We start from the raw sequence: 6537 nt of genomic DNA, 5'->3' as shown, positions 1-6537 counted from the left end.
GAGGGAGGGAGGGAAGGAAGGGAAGAGGGAGGGAAGGGGAGGATGTGAGGCGCTGCTGGGGTGCGAAGGGAGGATGGCGGAGAGGGGGGAAGAGGGGAAAGGTGTGGGGTGTGAGGGGGGTGTGGGGGGGGTTGAGCCGCCTGCGCTGGGGAGGCGCGAGGGAACGAATGTGGGGCGGAGAGTGGAGGAGGATTTAAAAAAAAAAAAATGAGGAAAAAGAAGAAGAAAAAAAAGCCAAGGGGAAGTCAAGGGCTGAGGGGTTACGGGATTTGCGGTGGGGGTGAGGGGAAATGCGGGGGGGGGGGGCGCTGGGGGGGGGGAGCGTGAGGTGAGCGGGCAGCGCCGTGACCTGCGGCCCGGCTGCCGGGGGCTGCTCGGGGTCCCTGGGCTCGGGGACTGGAAGCGTTATTGGTGTAGGGGCGTTACTGGTATAGGGGCGTTATTTGCGTGAGGAAGTTATTTGTGAGAGTTATTTGTGAGGGGGGCAGCGGGCCCGGCACCCCCCGTACCTGGCCTCAGGGAAGGCCCCGGGCGCCCCCTCCCACGCCGAGCTCCGCGGCCTGCCCTGCCGTGAGCTGAGGGATTTCACGGAATCAGCAAATATCCCGCCTTGGAAGGGACCCGTGTTTGTATTTACAGCTTAACCCGCGGTGATGTGCTGCTGGTGCTCGCCTTCTGGGGCTTTCAGGTGCGCAGGCAGCTCAAGGTGAGCGTTATTTGGAAGCCATGGGTTTATTAATGTGCCCTACGTGCACATGCTTGCCTGCTGTTCCTCGTGGGCTGCCATGTGGTAAAAATGCCCTTTTCCCTGTGTAAATGAACCCCATGGCCCCACTATAGTTTGCCAATATCTCCTTATCTTTATCACGCTGTTTGAGGTATGTTTTTCTTCTTAATTTGCTTTCCATGTGGGGCGTGCACACGCCACTAGGGACATATTAAATAGTGTTTGGCCACAGATGCTATACTTTCGGGACAGGCAATTAAGATTACTTGGAGTAAAACTGCCTTGCACTATGTCTGTAGCCAGCGATGTAGTCACCCCTGTGTAATACAGGCATGAGCTAAGAGATTACTACTTGGTGTAGATTTTGATACCACACTAAGTTAATGCTCAGATTTGACTGCTGTAATGTGGTCCTGAACCACAGTGGTCCCATCTATTCACAGTCAATATTCTGCAGTTTTAAAACTTCTATAACTAATCACAACTGTGGTCAAAAAAACAAAACAAAACAAAACACAAATCCCAGATGCACTAACTGGACAGAGAAATATTGCTTATTCTATTAACTTTTATTTTGGTTTAGCTTAGCTAATATAGGGTGGTGACTGTGACTTACTGCATATTTATTATTTTAAAAGTTACTGGTTGCAGAGCATCTACCACTTCACTTTGGGGACTGTTTCTAATAACCCTTGAGGTGTTGCTAGTGCTGCCCTCTCTCACCCCCCAGTTTTATGAGAGCATTATTCTTCATCACTTACTTACAGAAAAAAGTGTTATGGGGTAGAAAGAAATGAGCATGGTACAAACAGACCACAGAAGATTGCTTTATCCTTGTTTGCCTGTTGGTGTTTTCAGGTGTCTTTTAATTATTTTCTGAGATCATGTGGTTTTTATTTCAATTGAAGAAAGACAGATGGTTTCTATTGGCAATTAGTCCCCCAAGAAGCAGAGGCTATTTACCTCAGTTACTTTCTAGAGAGCTAGTTCAGAGCATGTGGAGCTGGAGGCATGCGAGGAGAGTACAGATAAGGCAGCTTTCTGCTGTATAAAAGAAAAGTATTAATTATGCCTAGAAAATGGTAATTTTTGAAGTTATAATGCTTTTTATTGTGCTTTAAAATAGAGGAAAAAAAATCTAATAATGAGTAACATCTGTATAAAGTAAATATAATTTCCAAGAGAGTGTTGTAGCAACAGGCTTTATCTTCTTAAGTTGCTATGCCTTAAAAAATAACTAGCCAGGATACACCTGTTATTGTGTAATTTTACGTAGGTAGGTGTATCACGTGCAATTCAAGGGGAAGAAATAAACATCTTTATGAAAAGATGTGATAGAGGCTTTCTCTGGAGTGCATTGTTATGTATTGAGTCTGTAATTAACTTTGATAGAGGCCAAGGAGTAATCTTAATGGCTGAAGTGTTTTAATCTTTAGGTAGGAATACAACTTGGATGTGGTAGCTCTGTTATTTATTAGTAGTGTGTGTTTTAATATATTTATCCAGTGAGCAACTTGGTAATCTTCTATTGTAGATACATATTTGAGTTGCAAAAGCATGGATAGAGTATTTGTGGAGTTGGCAATTCAGTGTGTTTAATGTTGAGATAGTAGATCACCATTCTGAGTAACATACAGTAGCATGCTACTTCAAAAAAAAAAAATCTGTTTCCTTAAATCATTATTTAGTTCTCCAGACACCTTTAAATTTATCTTGTTTAATATATGGATTTATTTGCTTAAACTGTACTGTGAACCTATTAGCAAACTGGCTTCATTCAGTGATGTGCTCTTCACATATGTAAATTATTTTAATGTGATTGCTTATTAGTAGTTGCAGATGTTGGAAAATCTTTCTGACTCCAGTACTTGCTGGCAAAGGTTCTGATGGATATTCTTATCTTTGTTGATATCTTTCTCTTTTCTTTTGTCTTTTTTTATGTAGGGAAACATTTAAAGGACGCTTACAAATACTGTCTGCGTCTGAAAGCAAAATGGTAATGCACGTTGCTTAGGCAAAAGCATTCAGTCAGTCTGTCTTCTGTAATCTCAGCTTTTGAAGATGCATCTGGGTATCTGAACAACTCACATGTAACGCGTATGGAGAGCAATGGCTCTGTACATCTGTGTATCATTGCAGTGAATAGGGATGCAGACAAGCCTATGTAATGGGTAAACGTATAAAGAAAATCTAATCATAGTCTGCTATTAAAAAGCTTTCCCTGAAGATCAAACAACCCCTTGGTTGTCAAAATGCTGTCTGTAGAAGTTCATGCAAAAGAGACTTTACATCTGCAGAGAAAGATGGTTGTATAATTTGGATAGAATGTGGTTGAAGCTTGATGCTATGCTACACCATGTTTAAAAAAAAAAGTCCTCAAAACCTTTTAAAAAAATTAAAAAATCCTAACAAGTTATTGGTACAGAGTTACCATCGATACAACGGTGAGTTGCTGAAGTTTGCCTTGCCAGAGGTGGTTGTTCACACGAACATTTCCAAATTGGTGTCCAAAACCATGCCTTCATGACTAACAAATAATTCAATCTGGAAACCGCTACAAAGAGTAGAAGTATTCTTTCTCTCTTTCTGACTCTGTGGCTGAGTTGAAAATTGGAAAGTGGTAGTATATTTTATTTCAGTTGCGTATGCAGATTTTTATTTCAGCCAAAGTAGGACCTTTACGTTTGTTAGAGGTTAGGTGGGAAGCAGCAGGATTGCCTCTTTTGCTACTGCTTTTTTCACAGGTGCTCTGAAGTCAGATTAAGTTAACTGCAGGTTCACTTGACTTGCTTTGATCTGAAATTAGTTAAAAAGCATTCATATACTAAGTGATTTTTGGTTGTTAGGTATAGATGCTGGTTTTTGTTGGAAAGGTGGTGATTAGTGTTTGAGTCCTTTCATCGACCCAGTGAGGAACCGAGATGGGATGTCTGCCTGCAAATGCTCAAATGGTTTTGTGAGTGGGGTGTAATAGTGGTAGTTATATTACATCATTTCAGAGTCAAAAGAATAAACAGTGGTGTATGACTTCTGATCTATAGGTGTGAAGTACTAAAATACCATGTCTGTATTGCAGGAATATAATTCTAGAAAGCATGGATGAAAAAGATCCAATCTGTTTCACGTGCTGCCACTGCAAGAGCGTTTACATGCTTTCATTAAAGGTAATGTACTTGTCAAAGTGCAAAAATCAGTTTGTGAAATTGCTGTGTTCACATAGGTGAAATTCAGTATGGATGGAGTTGAAGATGGAAGCCAGCTCATTGATGGAAAACTTAGCTTTCTTACAAGACTTAAGCAATCAGCTGTCATACTCTGGGATTTTCAGAAGTGGTTGGTGGTTCTCGTTTTCTCTCAGTTTAAATATGAGGTTGTGTAAATGAACAGCCTTTTTTTTTTTTTTTTTTTAATTACTATGGCTGGACATACTTAGTAGGGGAAAAAGTTCTAAGAAAACAATACAAAAACCTGCTGAATTTTCTTGCAATGTGCTTATTTTGAAGTGGGAAGGAAGTGAACCGACATGGATAACATATGAACCTTCTATATCTCCTTGATGTGGATATTAAAGGAACCTTGAAAATAGTTTATGGGGAAGTTGTTGGAGGCTTCTAATTTTAAATTCCTAACAGGAAATCATTAAACTGTAGAGGAGCCAGCATAACAGACTGTTGCTCTAAAACAAGAGCTAAATGCGGAGCATGCACGTGAACTTGTCAGATCTTTTTTAATGCTGGCATGTTTTTTTTGCTTTCATGTTTACTGCAACCCAGATAAATACTTTTTTGTTTTTGCACTCTTTATATATATCAGTTCAGTAGTCACATTTCAGAAGAAATGTTAAAGCAATGCTGTTATGGCATAGCAAATGTGAAGAAATTGAGATTGTACTCCATCAGCTTCAGAGGTTAACTCCTTGCACGGTCAGGTCCCGCACTCTTTCATTGGCTAGGGAAAAGCTTTAAGAATGTGGATACTGTTCGGTTTGATCTTTTTCTCTTGCCTTTCTGGTCAAACACATCCCATGTAGGCTATGGAAGAGCAGCAAGAGAAGAGAAACCAAGCTGATAGCAAACGAAGGTTGCCAAAGCTTGCTTAGGAGCAGGAGGAAGGAGAGATTATTGTGTGTCTGTGAGCGCAAAGACTTGAAGGTTAGCCACCAATGTTAGCTGAGGTGCTTTACGAATTCAGAGACTTCAAGAACTTGTGTATGTTGAAGTCAGATGGGCAGTGCTGATTTCTGGTGTCTTGTGATTATTAAGCTTGTGCCCCAGTTCTGAGTTTTTAAGCATCTGATCTGTAATACTTCTGTATTTTTAATGTCAGAGAAAATTAGTCATGGCTTTTACAAAACACAATGTTATGCAACTCTAAAGCACCCTACTAGAAGAGAAGGCAGGATGCTGGCCACCCAGTGCTGTCTTGTTATGTGTAGTTACGATGAATTTGAATGTAGCTTTGTCAATTCTTTTTGTTGTCTGACTCAGCTGAGGGAAAGGCATACTGCTGTGAAAACTGTTAGTACCTGTGTGAACTTTCTTCCCTCCTCCTCCTAGAGAGAAGGTAAATTAGTTTATTCACTTGGTTGAGTGTAGAACTATAAAATGCTTAATTTCATAGGAGGTGTCATGTGAGGAGCAATACGGTGTTTTGGTGCGCAGTGCTCTCTTGGATTTTCTGTCTTGGTTAGCGTGCCTCTCTTTTCTCTGGTATTTGAGCCCCAGGCATTTGATCTTTTGCATCTTTTTCTCCTTTGTGTCTTTATTTCCTTTTTGTTTTTGCAGGCTTTGAGCCTGTTGATAGGTAATCCTCAACAGATACGCTAATGAGAACAATGATGGTTATGTCTAGTGAACTACACAGTGCATTAGTGAACATCTGAAAGTAATTAATGGAAGTTATGATGCTCTTCTTCTGATGTCAGCTAACCTGACAGCCTCACTGGGTTAAAACTGTAGGTGGTTATCTCTTCTATTTTAACAGCTTTTGGCTAAAAATAGTGTAATTCTTTTTTCAGAATGCAACTAATTTAATTGAAGCCTGTCTGAGATTTTCTTTTAAACTACTTTTTTTTTTTTTTTTTTTTTAAAAAAAAAAAAAAGCTAACAGCTTTGCTACACAAAAGAAATTGTGGCTGTTTAATTTTGAGAGGTGACTTAAATTAGTTGGGCCAGACCAAGCAATAATAATCCTTGTACAGCCACTCTGAAATTATTTCATTTTTTGTTGGCCAAAATGAGAATAAGCCATTGTCAAGGTCAAATAAATATCTGATTTAAAAACATTTTCCATTAAACAATTGCAGTTCTTCATGTATGAGTTTTTATTATTGACAAATCACTTAACCTCATTTTAGAATATTCTGCCTTTAAAATAGCTCTTGGACCAGAGTGATTTCTGCTTAGCATTTAGTTCCTTTAAGTATTAAAGTAATAACAATAAAAAAGCGTTCCCAATATTTGTGTCTGAGAGAGAGATGCATGAAGAAGTCTTGCCCTTCAATTATTTCTTGTTACTTGGGTTTTGGAGTAAATGTTTTTCTCCCTGAAACTTCAACTTTTGTATGCATGTTCCCATTTCTGCCTGTATCTGGTTTAGCTGAATCTTTCTTGTGAGCTAAAGAACTTCAAGATGAAATAAGGGGGGAAAAGGCATTTTGTTGCTAGAGAATCAGCTGGTTGCGTGTCCTGTAAATAGTGGCATTGGTGTTTTCCCGTGGTAGCCTTGGGAATGTAGTTGTTACGTGCCCAAAAAAAAAAAATCATGTACTGTAATTCGATTAAAGTCTATGAGTGTAGGCACTATTTATG

Source organism: Aythya fuligula, chromosome 20, assembly GCF_009819795.1.
Source record: "Aythya fuligula isolate bAytFul2 chromosome 20, bAytFul2.pri, whole genome shotgun sequence".
Classification (NCBI taxonomy): Eukaryota; Metazoa; Chordata; class Aves; order Anseriformes; family Anatidae; genus Aythya; species Aythya fuligula.
This window is presented reverse-complemented; position numbering follows the sequence as displayed.